At 38.4% G+C, this 18,976-nt stretch overlaps 1 long non-coding RNA gene across 1 annotated transcript in view; it reads right to left on the reverse strand.

Annotated features, from left to right (window-relative positions):
- The window catches only part of LOC136363820 (uncharacterized), an 82,835-nt gene that overhangs the window by 41,059 nt on the left and 22,800 nt on the right, over positions 1–18,976 (reverse strand). The window contains exon 2 of the long non-coding RNA XR_010744058.1: positions 17,112–17,168. This is a non-coding gene — a long non-coding RNA (uncharacterized lncRNA). The remainder of the gene's footprint in view (positions 1–17,111; positions 17,169–18,976) is intronic.

The raw sequence follows: 18,976 nt of genomic DNA on the forward strand, positions 1-18,976 counted from the left end.
GGCAATGGATGCTGTCACAGAACTCTACAAGGTTACTATGCTTAAAAGTGGCACCCAAATTGCAGGCAGGATGCAGAGGATCCTGTCAGAAGTGACCCGGATTTGGTGAGAAAGCCTTTCTGCTTTTCCTCCTGAATGGGTCAGGTGATATGTCAAGTACAAGCAGCAGGGTATGCGGATACCTGACTGCACATTTTGATCATAGACAGTCAACTGTTAATAATTTTTTCATTATTTTCAACTAAATTCATTTGAAAAATGAGCACTGGAGTATGTCCACAGTACAGAACAACACACAGAAATTGACTATAATAAAGCAGAGAAAAGATAGATTCACTCTAATTTATAGATTAGACCACTAAATAAGTGAGATAAATATTTACACAGCATGAACTGGCCTTCTGTCTCAGTGCATGCAAGTATAAAGTAAAAGGATGTCACTACAGGAATACAGCCAGATAATTTCATTTATTGTAGTCTCACAGCTTCACTGACCAATCAAAATTAAAATGATACTTAACAGCCAACAATGCACAGTGACAATGACATGTGAAAATTACGTTTCTCACTTTCACTTCAGATCTTTTTTTTTATTTTTCTTGCTATTATATTGAAAAGGAATTTAGTTAAAATGAAATCTCTGAGAACACAAAGAATGCTCACTGTCTTATCAGTTGGAAAGGGTGAGGGTCTCTTGTGACTGAGTAAAGAAATGGCATTTTTTGCCTACTTCCTCACCCTGAGAATAAATTCTTATTGTTCTTAAATGTTACAGACTTTGTCTACTTTAAAATAGCTGCTTTAGGCAGGTGATGTGTGTCAGTTCAAGAAGGAGCAAGTGAACCAAAAATCCCTGGGCACTGCAGACATTCAAGAACATGAGTAACAAACTCCAGCCACATAAGCTGTGCCAAACAGAAGGAAAGGTTCCTTGAGTTTAAAATTGTTTTCCAAAACTTTTGCTTGCATTTTTCATAAAATGATCCACTTCTCCTTTTTAATATGGTAACTTAAAGCGTAATTTTGTTAATTTTGTCATTTTGTTTAGCTTATTAAAACTGCCCTTGAGTGCCAGTACAGCTCAGGCAGATACCAGAACATTCCAAAGAACTCCAAAAACTCCCAAGAGCCTTGCTCAATTTTCTCCTAGTAAGCCTTAAGGTACAACAAAGAGTAGGGAGAGTTCAAGAACCACATTCCTGCTATCCTGCAGATCTAGGCTCTGTTCCCTCTGTTTGAGGACCAGGTTGAGACTCACATGCACATGTGCATCCTTGAGGAGCAGACAGACTCCTTTTGGGTGAAGACAGTGATACTGGCCATGAGAAGGAGGGAAAATGCCATTTGCCCCTCTGGAACTAAGACGGTCTGCTTTGTGAGTACCAAAGTTGGCACAAATCAAAAGATTTCTCCTGATAGTTTTCCCTGGAGAGAGCTGAACAGTTCCTTTTCTTCATAAAATGGATTGAGTGAAGAAAAGGTGCTCCTACACCTGAAGTTCTGTGATGGTTAAGGATTACTTCTCAGTAGTAATTAACATATTCCTTTAAGTTTTGGAAACAAGGAGAGACACCTGCATCTACCATCCACTTACGGATCTTTGTTCCTGATTAGACTGATGGCTTTTGGCATCCCCAGCTATAAACTGCATGGCAAGAGTTTTGTACCTGTGCATTCAACACGGTGTATGCTCCAGAAACTACTTGGGAAAACAAAGTTCTGGCTTGCAAACCTGTCACTGTTTCACATATTGCTGGAATAAAATAAATGACTTCTCCTGGGGTTTCCCTAATTTGCTTTAAACTCCTTCCTGCAAAGAAGTTTCCAAAACAACTTTTAATGGCAACTTCTGAAAATTATTTTTAATACTAACACTAGAAAAAAAGTAGGCCATCTTTTATTCTGTAAATAAATTAGGAATGTAACTCAAGTGCAAATACACCTGGTTACATGATTTAATTTCTAGCAATATCTCCTTCAGTCTCGCTTGTTCAAGAACAAACACACTATTTATAATTGAGCTGTAATGGTGAAGGGATGTGCCCACTATACCCTCCAATGTACAAACACAAATTATAAAAATCCAATTCTTACCTTAAGCAATTTTCTTTAAAAAGGAGTGAATAAAAACAACGCAGTGAACATAGATAAAAGAATCAGAAATAACTACATTTGCCTCTATTATAGATTACTTTTCTTCATGATGTTTGAAAAGTGCTCTCCATTAAATCCCTCTATTAGAGAATTTATTCACATTTTCATTTTGTTTGCAATGCACCCTGTCAGACTGGACATTTGGCTTTTCTTTTCCAGGGAAAGGCATCTGGAACATTGCCTCAGCTCTTAACAAAGATGCTCCAAGAATCCAGTGAGGCAAAGGAATGTTCTCCTTGTTAGCAGGTCTTTGCTTACAGCACTTTTTGTCTGTGAGGAGAGGTTTGAGTAGAATGAAAGAAAATTTGGAAAATTGGCTTGTTCAGTCTTGAAAAGAAAAACGAACACATGTATATAATCACACCCATAAAAGGTTACTCTGACAAAGCTGGTAATAAATTACCTCCTATATCCACTGGGGAATAAGGTGAAAGTGATGTACATAAAATACAGCAGTGGAGGTGTAACCTAGATGTAATGAGAGACTCAGCACTGAGAGAATAAAAGAGGAATTAATAAAGTGAAGAAATCCAGATTTTTAAGGCTAAGATTTTTAGGTTAATATCAGCCAGAAATTGTTCAGCTGTAAGTGCTCTTGTTGTTGAGGGAAATACATTAAAAACAAGATAGGGTGCTTTTCAGCCTTATTCTCTCTTTTACAGTCTTCCTAAAATCAAAATATTTTTATTTGAACATTTGTTAGGTTCAATGTGTTAGAAAAATATGAAATAAAACTTTATTTTTTTTAGACAGATTTCAAAATAATCAGTCAGATAGCCACATAAAAGAACCCTAACCAAGCTTTCAGCAAAGGGTTTTGGTGTGGGTGAACCTTCATTTTTCACACAAACAATTTTGTTCAGCTAGATCTGAAACCAAGTTAACTGCTCATTAATTCTTTCCCAGACAGTTTCTAAAGTCTGTATGACAAGTTTCCTTGGTAACAGCAGCCAGCATATTCCATGACACCTAGCCATTAAACCAGACAAAAGCACGGATCCTGAACCTCCTGACTCCAGCCTGGAGAAGAAGGAGAGGCTAGAGGCAAACACAATCCCTGGCCCGCACTTGATCCCAGACCAAGCACACAGCCCACGCAGCTGATGTGTCCTACGACACCCTGGACACGTGTACAGCAGCTCTCGGGTCACCTAACATTTGCCACTGCCTTTTCTCCCTGCTGTGAGTTTGTAGGAAACTGTGTTGGAACGCTGGCAAACAGCTGTAACTTCTGAAGTAAAAAGTTTGCCCCAACTGCTTTTCACTCCTGCAAACTCTTAATTGGCTAGCCAATATTTATAAGAGAAAAATGCTTTCTTGTTTTTATTTTTAAACTTGATGATTCCCATTGTTATTTTCGACTAAGGAATAACTCAAATATTTCAGTCATTAGCAACTGCATTGTGCTAAATGCTGTTTAATAGAGACCCAAGAACAGAGACCATCTAGCTGTATTAACTTCAATGCCAGATCTGGTTCTCTATTTGCTTCATCCACTCACAGTGACAACTGACTTATTTCTTACTCAACTAAACCATTGTAACAGGTATTCATGACCTGACAGTAGAGACCACAGCAAGAAGAAGATGGAAATCTGTTTCCTGAAAGGGAAGGAATTCAATACCCACCACGCTGGGAAATTTTCTGAGTGTGCTGAACCAGCAAACTCGTACAGCTGAAGGTGATTCTCAGGTGATGGGTGAGGACAATGCCCTCATCAATTTTAGGTGAGAACATCAGGGTGATGGAGCACAGCCAGAACAAAGGAAGCTGAACTCTGCTCAACAATAAGGGCAGTCTTTATTATTGATAAACAGCTACATCAGCTGAGAGAACCAACTGGCTCTGTAACTGTCCCAGAGTTAATCAAAGGAATGCAAATACTCTCCTGCTGAGGTAGCTGGACCAATACTGGGAAGTATCTCAGCTCAGTGTAAGAGTAAGAAAACTGAAAAAGGAAAGAATTTTGCATTATACATTTAATGGTTCTCATGGAAAATATCTAAAAGAGCATGTTCAGAGGGCATCGGACTCAGGATGAGAGAAGGTAATCTTACCATGAAAGCATGGTGACCTGAAAATTAAAAAAACTTATTCAGTTTGTTCTTCCTGCCCTGCTTATGGAGCTGTGGAAGTATTCAATATCAGATATCAACTCCTCTACTACATGGCTAAACAGTTCCTGTTAAATGTTGTTTAAAACTGAAATCTTGCTGGTTTTTCTACAGAAATGTTAATTCTTAGGCAAATCTGCTCCTTTAAGACTCTTCTTTTTTTTATGAAGCAGAACATCCCGGGATATGAAGAATGGTGTCTCTTTACTCTCATTCTTTCTGCCCTACTGATTTCAACAGCGATATGCATGTCATTTCAACACTATTCTTGGCAAGGAAGTTAAGAAAGATTAGAAGGAATCTTCCTGATCTCCAATTACGTATATTTAAACATATACTTGACACAGTGTATTAATAGGCAAAAACCTGGAATTGTCAACAGCTGAAAAGCCTGATCATCAGAAAAAATGCATTCCAAATTTCTTTTATGCATTTTCTGTGGGCAAAATCAGACTTCAAAGAGCAAATAAGAACTGATGCTGGATTTTATCACTTTTTTTTTCTCAGATTCTTTTCCCAGATATGGTTTCTTTCATATTCAAGTTTGCAAAATGAATAGCAATTTTGACTCATTACTGTCTCAATTGCTAGGGCCCGTATTATTCTTCAACTTCAAAATTATGTTACCTTCTTTTCAATGCCATTCCTAACCATGGAGACTGAATATGTCAAACTGATTAATGCCTGGACACTTACCTCAAGAGTGAGTTATTTTCCCAAGCAAATATGCCAATATAACATGCAATCTTTTAAAATGTGGAAGCAAAAAAAAAATTATTTAACTGAAATTTTTTAGGGTGTAAATAACATAAGTTTCATATCCACCTATATACCCTAACTATGTGATCTTCACCAATACCCACAAAGATGAAAGAGCATTAAAGAAATGCAAAAGTCGGGTGTTATTTTTTTTACTTTTTGAGTATATGCAGATCACATCTCAGTAAATTGCATCAAACTAATAATAGAGACAAACATAACTCAAATTACACCAGTAATCCTGTACAAGAATGGGTTTATTCACTGTGCTTAATTGACAAGAGATCCATGGAGAGGAATTACTGATGAGAAATCAAAACAAAAATCATAGGAGAGAAGAACTAAGGAAGACTGGAGACACAACGTGTTCCCGGAAGAGGTGAATTAGGAGTGGATGCAGTGAAAGAAAGAGACCTTTCCCTTTCTTGTCTTATCTGGTGACATTCTTGTCACATTCTCAGATTGAAGGCAGGGAAGGATCACTGTGCTCATGAGAATACAGGGAAGAAATCCATTCCTCAATTTCCTTGGTCAGCAGAAGGAGGTGGCAGGCTCCAGGAACATGCTAAACTCTTCTCTCTACTTCCCCAGGAGGAAAACAAGCCCCCAGTCACACAGGTCACCCCTCCTGCCCTTGCTTTGCACCTTCACCAGTAGCTATCCAGAAACTAATAAAAATACAGCTGCCGCAGGATACTCCACAGTGTTTTCTGGACCAGTCTTGTCAAGCTTAGGGTTAAGACCTGAGAGGAAGCCTAGCACAAATGCTAGCCCTGGAGCAATCAACACTTTGGGCTAATGCCTACCAGCTTTGTTACTAACGTAGCATTTTGTTTTGTTGCAAAGTGTGTTTAAGGTGCAGTTTTCATAAATAATTCCTATTAACAGGGATTTTAAAATGCTGGTGAGTAGGTGAGACATTCTGGGAGGGTGATGGTGGCTGTCAGATGTGACAGAACAAGGAAGGTCTGGGCTTCTATTTGCAGGTGTGGAAATAGAGGTACTTCTGTTTAAACAATCAATTATGGTGGCCTTTTTTGATGCCTTCAAAATTAATGTACTACAGCTGGCAGGAGACAGCTCCATGCACTCTGAAAATGGCAGATGTGAAGTTTTCAGAAGAAGCAACGTCCTTGACATTGAATTACTCTGAAGTTGTCCAAGCTGTGAAAAGGCCTAGGAGGAATGAACAAAAATCTCAGCTAGCTGACAAAACTGTCTAAAATTCTTTTCTCTTTGTGAAGAACTAGGAGGTGGGAACACAGCAACTGTCTAACCATGTATTTTATTTTTGCTTCAACAGCAAAATGGTACTAACTAGGTTAGACCTTAAGGAAAGCTTAACCTCCTGTAGTGACAGAGAGAGTCTATGCAAGAAGTGGAATTTATTGCCTGCTTCTATTCCATCACGAGGATCCTGAGGAAGTCTATGAGTGCTAGAAAATTGCTGCCTTTGTGGCAGCATTTCATTGTGTATTATGGATATATTAGCTAATGTCTGGAATTGTTTCTGACATTTAAACAGATAGGTAACTAGTTCAACAGGCAGATAATGCACAGACTGTGCTTTATCCTGTAGTTATTATTTTATGTAAGCCCCTCATTATATGATCTTCCATATTTGCTGACAGGAAGTGTGCAATGACTGGAGGAAGATGATGGGCAAAACAAACCCGAGTGTTCTCGTGTGACTGTGAGACGCACAGGATACAGCAGCATCCAGTAGCAGTGATTGAAGGCAGCAATGCTGTGATTTGAAATAATTATGGAAGTAAATGAAAGGGAACTCCTGAACCACCTGGAAAGGAAGGGACTGAGGGGCTTGGGAAGTACAAGGCAGCACTGCTCACAGTGGGGGAAGAGAGTTACTGTCCACCCAGGGCACCCTGTCAGAACTTTCCAGAAGAGATGAAGTGGTGTGTTCAGCGTGGAATGACAGCACTAGTTAAAGAACCATCCATAAAAGATAAATTGGAAAGAAAGCATGCAAGCAACTGATGGGAGTTTGTGGCATTGTAAGCAAGCCAGTTTCAGTCATGTGTCCAACACAGATAAAAGCAGTAAAGAAGAACAAAGTTCTTGGATAAACCACTGGAGTTATGGGGTCTATAGAAGGTAGTAATTGCATTAGGGGAGACTTGTGATTCAATTTACATAACATTTCGCCTATTTAGTATTTATGTGAAACAGGTAAGTATGGAATTCCATTACTCTGCATTCATAGAAGTACTGTTTAGAGCATTTACTACATTTTAGCGTCTCTTAGGCTTATCTCTGTGTCCTGAAAAAGTTACAACAGGAAGACTGGTAACATATGCATGGTTTGTTAATGAAGCTGAAGGTGTTATTATGTTTTATGATCTCCACCCTTTCATCATTAGCAGCTGTGCTTTCTACAGCTAGATTATGTTCCTCGCTACGCTGCAATGCTAATCATACAACACACCTTTTCATACAATTTCTTACCATAAAAGTTTTCATTTTCATTTGTTTCCATCTGCTCATCCACTTTCCCTGAAACTCCCTAGAAACCCAAAGCTCAAAATATCATTCAGGTGAATTCTTCCTGCCCTCCAGCTGGCAGTGCTACTATTACTATTTATATTAAAGTACATTGAGTAGATAGAGGTTCTGCCCAGATATTTTCTGCTTTTGTAACTCACATCTGCTGTCTCGCTTGCTTACTCACGACAATAAAATCGCAATGCAATTCTTCACTGAATTTACACTGTGTTCAAGCCATCTCCTCTTCTCCCAATGAAGAAGTTTCTAAATAAAAATGTCTCCTTTAAATTAAAGCTTATTGATGCTCATCTATCTTTGGGCACAAATATGTAACAATATCTAAACTAAACGCTTTTATTTTGACCGGTTAAAACTTCACAGCAATCTCTTTTGTCTCTGCAGTTTCTCTCCTACAGCAATCTCTCTTTGTCCTATAGTTTGTACAAAGCAAAAGGGCACCTAGACACAGATTTGAACTAAGTGACTACAGGCATAGTAGTTAATGACTAATATTCCTACTTGTTATAGATATACTGGATGACTATTACCCTTCCTTTCACTCCAGTATTAATGGCCTTATTAGGGATGCAAATCAATGTCCACTATGTAAAATGGAAAACACAAAAATCAATTCATGTCCTGTTGAGTATGGTTTAGATGCAGACTTTTTCTTCATAGTGTCACAGGTTCAAACCAAACCTTGAATACTAAATTAACTTTAGATGTTTAGTTTCCTTTCAATATATGTTTCTCCTGTGTATCTTCTATAGTCACTTCTAATATATTTTTATTTTAAAAATACAGACCAGAACAAAAAGAATAGCTCTGTAAAAGGGCTAAATGTTATTTGCAAATACAGAGCAAACCATTCACAAGCAAATCGAGGGTTAGGTTGGAGAAAAAACATGATGATCCTGGTTTTCAATTTATTATTTCAGTCAAAATTATAAAGCCCATATCCAAAATTCTAAAGCTACTTTGTTTGCTCCTATTGCTAAATCAGGATCAAAGTCACTGTTGTGTCCACTGACACTTTTCTGTCACTGGAGAACTGCTTTTATTTCTCACAAACAGTCCTGAGACCTTTGCAGTTCCAAGTGATACAGCACAGGTCCCTTTCATTTTCTTTGATACAATTTTTTAATCACTGGGAACCACCTGAGATTAGAACCCCTTTGTAAATGACCCATAATCAAAGGGAGTGAAAATAGTATTTCAGATCCTCAACTGAATTAATGGTCAAGACAGAGAGCTCATATCTTCCTCCAGAATTCTTTCAGAGAATGATATTTTTCATATTTTACCAGCTTTCCCTTTATTTTTTTTTCCAAATAAAATTCCTTGGATTTTTATATAACCATAAAATCCTTGCTGAAAATTAACTGCTGTATAAATGGCATATAAATCTATAAATACATGTAAATATCTGCAAGTGTGTTTTGCTTCCATTTATTTTGCTCCTTAATAGTATAGAGAACTCTTAAAGCCTAAATAATGCCTTATCCATGAGTAAAATGTGTTGGCAGCTGAAATGTGGAAGTGCAACTATCACAACATTGATCTTTTTATTTCATTTCTTACTGATAGTGTAAAGGAGAAAAAGACAGAAGAGACACAAGGAACAGACAAAGAGAGAAAAAGGGCTGAAACTACAAAGTCTCTGTGAATTACCCTGTTATCCTGTGCAATCATTTATGGCAATAAAATCACAGAGGAAGTCTAAGCCACAGCTATGGAATATATCCTGTCTACCTAATGCATCCATTGTTTATCCAGAGCAGTATCATTTAACAACATATAAAATAAGAGGCTTAAATTATGGATTTCTAGATAAAAGTATTCAATTCCCTTTTGCCCTAGTTTTAATAAAATCGTCAGTATTACCAGTCAAAAGAGCCAAATCACTGGTAGATCACTGTGGATATTTTATGAAGATCTGAATAAAGGATCAATCACCAAATCCAGTAGGAAAGAAATTTCATAACTGCTCTTTACTGAATAGTTAAACAAAGTAAGTGTAATATTTAAACATGGCAAGGATTGAATGATAGCAGTGTTCACATGAACATGGGAGTTGTTTTCTCACACTTGAGGATTGGCAGGAGCTGCTCCTTTGGATCATTTTTTGGAGATGGCAGCTGGATCACGTTTTTCTCTTTTTCTCATTCTTCCCTTCATGTACCATTTTTCATTTCCCTTTTGCTTACTTTTCTGATAGCTGAGTGTGTATTGATACAATCACTACTTCACATATTAGTATTTCAGTTGTGGGAAAAGTGTTGTACATTACTGTTTATTTTGCTTGAATAGCCTGTGCCTGGCAGTCTCACAGTCAACAAAAAAAGATAAACAGAATTCCTTCCTAACTACTTGGAGATCAGGGGAAATTCCACTGGGAGCCATACTGTATTTAGGAACAAACAGAATTTGCAAAGGCTTTTTACTAGCCTAGCTTCCTGGAGGGGCTGGAAGTAGTGTCATTCCTGGCTCCCCACCACAAGAGGCAAATGATGTCACTGGTCTAAGTCCTAAAAATTAGCATTCAGGTTCTCTGTATGAGCTGTTGAATGTGCTGCAACACAACCCCTTTATTTCATGGGCTATAAAACCTAGGAAATACAGACATCCACAAGCTATGAAGCAAAGGCTCATAAAAATGCCATGAAATGTGCAATTATCCACTAGGATGAGTCTTCAAACTGGAATGAACTGAACTGGGGGATTTAGTTGAAAAGCCAAGCTCTTCACAGATCACATTGACAGTAGACAAAAACGAAAAGATACATGAAAATCAGAGTCAGCAGAACTCTCTGAATTTAGTAAAGTAACCATACAAACTCATATAATTCCATGCAACTGCCTATGAAAAAAGTTGTTATCTTGAAACTTCCTGCTAGCTGAGTGCCAATGACTCCATAAGAAATGCATTTAATTAATGAAAATTACCCCTACCAAACATGTGAAAATGGATGCTTGTCATTTCTAGCACTGCCTAATTTCCTCCTTAAAGCTAACCAAGAGTATTGTTTGGAGGATGTGAATGCAGTACACAATGAATTGTAGGATGGTTTTTTGGTGTGTCAGAGTAGGTATATTGTCACTGTATTTTCAAAGAGTAGAAGTTATTCACTAAACTTTAAACTTTTCCCAGCACTAAGACATGTAGTTTTAGTATTTTTTATTACTATTCAATAAGAGATTTGACAAAACTAGTGAAACTTGCTTTTAAGGATTTCAATCCCCAGTAGAATTTCTGTCTCTTCTACTCCACTCACCTAAATATTCTCCCTCTGTACTGTTAACTAAATAAATCCCAAAGACATGATTGTCTAGAAATTTATCCTCTTTTATCTACTCTGGATAGACCTGTCAGGATTGATCTCCACACTATTACCTGTTTCTAAATTTCTCTTGAAAACAGTGACTAGACAGCCTTCTCTGACATCACATTATTCTGTCAATATGTCCCTTTATGTCTCACACCTTCAAAACCTTCTGTTCAACTGGAAGTAGTACATTAATGTCTCACAGAATTTCTGACATAAAGTTTTCATGTCCTCTTCATGTTTTCAAGGCTGTTCCTGAAGGCTCATCTAATTAGAGGCATATAAAGCACAATTGATAAAAGCTCTATCATGCAACTCTGCATCCAACTGATAACAATGAACAGACTTTTCAGCCTTTAACAAGTGATAACATTTTGAGAGCTGAGCAGCAGGTAGTGGGTGCCCTGTTTTCTTTTATTATAGCAATTAGGAACTCCAGAATACGTATCTAAAGCACAAAATTCAGAATTACTTTTGAATGTAACATAGTGAAATGTCCTAGGAAACACCAGCTGGCTAAATGAGGTAAACTTTACTCCCTCTCTGACCTACATGAGTTATCCCATCAGAAAATCTAATACTACAGAAGCTATAGTCCAGAATGTACTTTACAGTACAAAGTGGCAGTTTTTCTATGCACGTATTTGTTTGAGTAGAGCCTTAGAAATAAATATGGAATTCTGTATCCATCCAAGTCTTTGTGCAGTTTGGTCTGCAACACAAGATTCACCATGCATTAGAAATTTATATTAATTAGACTGTTCTGATAAATATTCCCACCTGCATATTGTACCAGAGACTCTCCCAATGACAGAAATTATGTACTGAAGTAACTGATTAATGCAGCCCAGTGCCAACCTCGCTGCCTTACCTCCACGTTCTTACCTTACTAACAGAAAGCACTGCCAGCTGTTAAAGACATGTGAGGTTTATAGTACAGAAGATAATGGTGAGAGAGAACAGGACCAATCTAAACTTCACAGGAATCAGAAAACACAAATGCACAGTTCTAGTTAACCTAAATCACATCGTGTAGGAACTCAGAAGAGCAGCCAGTGCTGCATAAAACTCAGCTACCAGCGTCTGACTGTGGCTTCAGCTCGAGGAGAATGACAAAACCTGAGCAGGTCTTTCTGTGGGAACACACAGGACCACATCCATGCATAGGGACAGCCAGTTCCAGCCTAAGTGCCTTTCCCTCAAAAGAAAGTGGATGCATCTCCTGGATTAAAGGCAATCACAGATGCAAAATAAGATAACCCAGCACATCATGTCACTCCAATTCCTGTCCAATGGAGCATAATCTGATTTGCAGTATTTTAAACTACATCCTGATTGGATTACTAATGAAGGCTGGCAATTCTGAGGAGTTTACCAATTGCTGACAGTTTCTGTGAAGCAGCTGGGCAACTACTTTTAAATTGAGAAAGACTGTAAAATATATTTACAGCTAAATGCCTTTCTACAAAGATGGGCCAGATGGTCCCATAGAAATTGGAAAATGAAGGAAGCATTAATGAATCATCCAAGAAACCAGAAATCTTTTCGTGGGTGGTACAGTCCATTAAAAAGAAAAATCACCCCAAACCCAACACTACCCAACTCTTCATAAAGTGCTATTTTGCTTACCGTAATTTAAATGCACTTATAGGCATATTGCATTTCTAAATAATTGCAGTGAAGCATAATTTTATAACAAATAAAGTTTGCTTTTGTCATGTTAATAACATATTCCATTACCAGATGAGATTTAAAGTTGAATATTTTTCTTAAAGCCAGGGAAGTCTGAAAGGGAGAGAGATTCCCAAATAGAGAAACATTTCTGGAAGAGTTCTAGACTTAGTAGAAACCCTTTCTGATAACAACTAGAACACTTCTTAGTTGCCACTGAGATAAGACCAAACCAAGATTCAAAGTTCTTTTAAACTGAACAGCAGAGAGAAATCTCTTGTGATTTCCTAGTTCATGCAGCTCAATAATGCATATTTGCTTTCTTAAAGGATCTTATTCTCCAGGACATTTTTCAAGAACTGATCCTTGTAGTGCAAAGTGCAATCTATGTAATACTTCACTATTGCACAACTAATTGCAGCTTGTTATTCATTTCTCCATTCTTAATTGTTTTCCGTCCTTTTGTTTTTCCTTTCTCTCCAGGGAAAAGAATGAAATGCCTCTTTTAATTTGTTAAGCTATCAATAAACTAGCTTGACAAAAGCAGTATCCTATTGAATAAGAATTGTACAAATTTGAAAACAAGCTAATGAAATGAGCAGTTACCCTTGATAACACACTTGCCATTACTGAAGCTCTTGATGCCTCCTTAAATTAAGTGCTAATGATCAAGCCCTATGGTGCTGTAAGATTTGGTAAAAATCAAGCACAAACAATTCCTACACTTGCAGATTACAGGAGTGAAGGGATCACTTGTAGAGTCATAACTGGAGGTCACATGTTGTTTGGATGATACAATTTTCCTGCCCTTTTGGGACAGCCTTAGTTTAGCCCTAGTTGTCTTGAACTATTGAAAACAAGTTGAGCTGTTGCTTCATGTCTAAGGGAAAAGATGAAGGGGTTTTATTGTTCAGTTTTTCCATTTGTGGGCTTTGATTATGTGTCAAATTAGTTTTTAGCTGAATCCAGCCCTCAGGTACAGCTCAGCACAACTATTCCTGGACATCTGTACAATACCTTCAGAGGAAACCTCTAAGTAGCCCCAGCTGAGACAAGGAGTGTGTGACCCTTCCTAGCTCTGTGCCATTTTGTGCCACAACTGCCCTTTCCATCCACCCAGAACACTTGTTCTTTGCTCTAACTCTTACGCCCCATGTAAGACCAAAATAGCTCAAGGCTCATTTCAAATAACCACTAAGCCATTGTTGGATGCTCCTTCCACTGGCAGCTGTTTGTAGCCAAATGGAAATAATATTTTTTAAATGTGTGTTAGATCAACAGCTGATTGTAGGAGCAGAATAAGCTCTGAATACCACATTGGTTTCACTGTTTTTATTCCAATTACAGGTATGTGTTTTGGAATGTGTAATGCATAGTCTTAGTAGAAAGATACCCGCTTTGGTGTCCTTAAGAGTTCGCTTGTTGTGATATATAAGATGATACTTTCTTACAGAGTTCATTATGCCCTTTAAATTTTAACATCTGTATAAGATTATTTATGTTTTTAGGGTTTTTTTCCTTCAGTAATGCTTAAGAATCTGATATTAATTTCTAAACCAAGGAATATTGTTTTAGAAGAAGTGGAAAAAAAACATAACGGGTGTTGTTTTTTTTAAGGAACTGAGTTGATGAGAAACCATTTTCAGGCTCTGTTAGTGAAAAAGGCAACCTTTCTAACCATGGAAGGATTATTTTCAGGATTGATAGAAGTGCATGATGGATCCCTCACAAGATGATTGCAAAAGCTGGTCTTTATTGATAAGATGAGCTTAATCTGTAATCAATATTCTGAATGCATTGATTCCATCTGTATTATGGAAAACTAATGCTCACACTCAATATTTTGAACATATTTCTGAGTTGACTTACCCTTGGAATATTTTCAAGAGTAGTTTTATTATATTCATTTTTTTCCTCCTAGTTGTTTATGTTTTTCTTTCTCTCAAGTTGCCAGCCATCATCTCAAGAGTCTGGATTTTCTACTTGAAATATGCAGCGTATGAAATGTGAAAACAGGACATGTCATATTGCATCCTAATTAGAAATGGTGAGTCCTGGAGAAAAACAACCTAAGCACGAGCCTTTATTTGAATTTTGAAATTAATTTAGACTGATTTTACTCCTTGTGCTCCCTTCCTATTAATATTCCAGCAAAGGAATGTAGTGGCAGGTATAAGTGCTTAAACAGCTAAGTTTAAGAGAACATTGAGGTTTACACAAAGAAAATTTGAAACTTATAATGACAGCCTCTGATTTTTATTTTTTTTTTTCCCTGGTGATGGGTGTGGAGCATCATGGTAGAGCCTTGGTGTCTGCAGGTGACACCCACATTATCAAGAAGCGAGATCTCACACCAGGGTCAAAGCAAGGAGCTGCCTTTTACAGTAGTGTGGAGTTTCTAGCCCTGTATATTCTGTTCTGCAGAAGTTTTAGGGTAAAAAAACTGCTACTGCCATAAAATGAAGAATGAATACAGGCCACATTTAGGTCAAGAGAAGCTTTACCTCTGACACTTCAGGAAAATTGGGTCAGATGAAATTCTGACTAACTTGATCTTCTTTAGTAGGAATGGAAGAAATTTATAATTAGTTGATTATCACATGTTATATGATTCAAGCCTGTTTCTGAGACCCAGTGACAAGTGTAGTCATTCAGATTTCAATAAAAATATATTACCTGTAATTAGTCTACTTTATCATTGTTGGATGCATTAAAAATGTCTCCTGTTTTAAAGAAAATTATTATTCATTGAATTTCAAAGGAAATTGAGCAGCAAACAGTATCTAGTGTGATTTGTCTCATAATTAATACACTTATTCACTGTGAAATACAGCCATATTGCCCATTATTTTTAAATAAAGCATAACACACTGAATTTTAAAGGCATTGGGCTATTACCCAGAACAAAATACTTCTAGCAGATCAGAGTGACATTTAGCTTTAGCACTGTAAGTACCTGCCCTGGGTAAATAAAGAAAACAATTTTTGAACAAAATTGAACATTTATTTGGCAGCAGAAAATCATAAATACATTTCATAGCCAACAAGCCTCAAACTATTCCTACTGCACTTAGGTAAAGGGTATGGATGCATAAAGAAAATTCATCTTAACAATATGCTTTCAGGCATAGAGAAATCTTGCCTCTTGTCTCAACCCAGTGCTTGCCCTCCTTTCCCGGTGGGTTTTTTATTCTGTAATACCAGTGCAAAAAAATTTCTGAGTTTATGCCGTATGCTGTTAGTGCTTTGCTTTTAGTTTGCTTGCCCTCCATTTTTCATCCTCTTGCTTTTTTTCCCCCATGTTTCTGTTTCATACGCTTTTACTAGACCACATCTCTTTCTCTGTCACTTTCCCTCCCTGTCAAATCTTTCCTCACCATCACTCTGCAGGATTTGGTGGGGGCTCGGAGTCCCTGTGCCAGCACCTCACCTGGTACCGTGGCGCTGGGATGGGGCTGAGGAGACGGGCAGGGGCAGTTCCCAGGCACTGTCACCTGTGTCACGAGCCCCTGTGCTCCTCCACCTCTGCCTTTTACCACCTCTGCTTTCTTTGCCATTAACGCCTGACCTTGTTTGCCTCCCCCAAAAAGCTGGGCTCACACACCCTCCAAAATCCCTCAGGCAGGGGCAGCCTGGCAGTGCAGAGCTGGAGCTGCTCCTGCCACGGGCCTGACCTCAGGAGAGCACAGGCCCTCCAGGTTGGCAACCAGCCCCCGCAGCTCCTTCTGTCGGGCATAATTATACCTGGGAGGAACAAATTTGCCTGAGGAATTTTCTGCAAGGAATTTGTGATGATTACTGGCACAAAAGTATGCAGAAGAAAACTTTTTTTTCTTTTTTTTTTGTAACTGTAGTACCTTTCCGTGCATTTTAAGTGTCTGAAAGTCCACCAGCTTACACTTTCTATCACAACAAATTCCTGTTGCCCTCCATTTTTTTCATGTACACAGGGTAATGTCATTTTATGCGAAGAACTCCTCCAGTAACTTTAGAGCTTGAAAATGTGCATTTGGAATAAAGTAGAAGTTGCCATTCTGTATCACATTTAATAGGTCGAGAAAAGGAAAATGCAGAACTAGGATTAAATTCTGCATTAGTAGTTGAAAGCTGTGAGCTGCACTTATCAGAGGCTGAAAAAAACAGGCATTTGGGCTTTCCTTCCCTTTGAATCACATGGCTTCTCTCTCTTGCATTCTCTATCATAAAACCATAAAATACAAGCTTTTTTTAAAAAATTACTAAAAAATAATAAATTAAACTTATTCCTTGCCCAGGCAGTACAATATACACCGATATCACCAGCTCAAACATTTACAAATGCAATAGTCTTGCAGCCAGTGCTGTAATGTGGTTGCCACTTGTGGAATAAAGCAGAATACACAATATGAAAGATTTCCTGCCACAATATATCTCAGGCACTTTCCCACACTTCTTGAAACGGCAAGCCTGCATGTTTTGCAATTTTAACTAATTTGAGAAGAAAGAACCACGACTGACTCTCGCATTTTCAAACTGATAAAAATTAAGGCGCTTCCCATGCATTCTCTGGTCACTACAACTTCATTTGAATAATTGACCTTACCTGCTTTGGGCACAGGTAGAAAGATGCAGCTCTCCAAGCAACTGAGTCCCTTAGGATCTATAAATAAAAAGAATAAATACATTAAAATCCTCAGGGCCAGACAGCTTCCAGAAAAAAATATTATATTCAGGTGTTTGCATTTGCATGAGGCTGTCATTCACATTTGTCCCAGGCCGATGGGACTGGAATTTCTTGCAATTGCTTGGTCACTTATTGACTGAGGTGATGTCAGGGCAGTTCTCAACAGAGAGATGACCCTAAAAAAGACCCCTGGCACCTCTGTCACATACTGACACAATCAAGCTGAAGGGGAAAGTCACGGCCACTGACTGTCCTGCAGCAGTCTGCAGAGAGAGGGCTGGTCACTTCAGAGGTACTGATTCAGCTCCGTGGAGGAGAAACAGCTACAAAACCTCTGCGGCCCTGGATTAATTTTTGACTGAAATGAGCACTATCAGCCTCCTTTAATCCACCACCTGGGCAAGGCAGGCTCAGCAGGGCAAAATGCACCGTCCCTCTCGATTAGCAGCAAACAGCCATTCCACTTTGCTCTGCCCACTGCCAACACAGGTATTTTCAATCTGCAATTTATTTCTGTCTGTCAAAGGTGAAAAGCATTAAGCAATTAATTATTTGAAGTGATTTAAGAGACAGCTGGAAGCCAGGGGGACTACAAAAAGTAGCCGATTGTTATTAATTCATGTGGTATTCATTAGTGTGTCATTAATGATGCTGCTTTCATTGATATTTGATATAGAATGCAACACTAGTGGAATTTCTCTGCAATTTAACAACTGCTAAAGAATATTTCCTGAAATCTGAGAGTAGTACAGATGATTTCAAGCTAATATTTAATGCTTTATGCAATGTCAGAGGTATTCTGCACCAGAATACTCTTTCTCAGCTCACATGGAAAAATCCAGTCTGCAGCTATGACCTGGCAAAAAGCTTCCCTACCCTGTCCAACCAAGTATCAAATGCTACATCACTAACCAAAGACCTTGCCTATAAAATTTAGTTCAGGAAAGATGGAAGTTAGATCACCCTTCTGTTCCAGCCCATAAAACCTGTGGATGCTGCCATCCAGCATGTCAACAAATTCCCAGGGCAAGCAAATGGTGATCCCAAGAGGATCCTTCAGCTGCAGATGTCTACAATAAAGGTACTGTTACCTTCCTGCACTTTTCCCTGTCAGCATTAACTTTGCATCTCAGGCTTTTGTAATATATTTATGCACCCACTACATGTTGGAGCCTTTTAACAATTCACTCTTCACAGTCCCACAGGCATATATTTACTGTATAACCTGCTTTCCCCTTCCCACCAATATATTCTGTTCAATGAAGTTGAAGTTCATATACTCACTAATAGAAACCAGATTTTTTAATCTAAAGACCATGAATATGTAGTACAATTCCTGGCAGAACCTTAAAACATTAAAGAAACACAGCTCTATTTTAAAATGAAAAGAGCTCCAAAGACAATTTCCTGCCCTTGGGTCTGATCCTGAGGAAGGCACCACACTCCCACAAGCATGACCCGAGGGCTCTCAGTGCCTCCCAGTATCAGGTTATTACTGACTTGCTCAGAGAGCTCTGCAGGCAGCACCCACACTGGATGCCCATGGAGAGAAGCTGTTGTCCACAAATCCTGCCTGGCCACAGGCCTTCCCAGCACACTTGACTCCCCAGCTGACCTTTCAAGCTTTTCCACCATTCCACAAAGGCTCTGTGGTTGGGCTACACCAGGCTTGCCTATTTTAATCCTTGATTCTTCATGTTAGCTCCAAAGGAGAGTATTAGGCACTGATAAACACCTCTCTGTGGCCCTGTCACAGACCAGCCTCAGCCGGACCCCTGACGACA

The sequence above is a fragment of the Sylvia atricapilla genome, chromosome 7 (genome assembly GCF_009819655.1).
Source record: "Sylvia atricapilla isolate bSylAtr1 chromosome 7, bSylAtr1.pri, whole genome shotgun sequence".
In the NCBI taxonomy this organism is placed as follows: Eukaryota; Metazoa; Chordata; class Aves; order Passeriformes; family Sylviidae; genus Sylvia; species Sylvia atricapilla.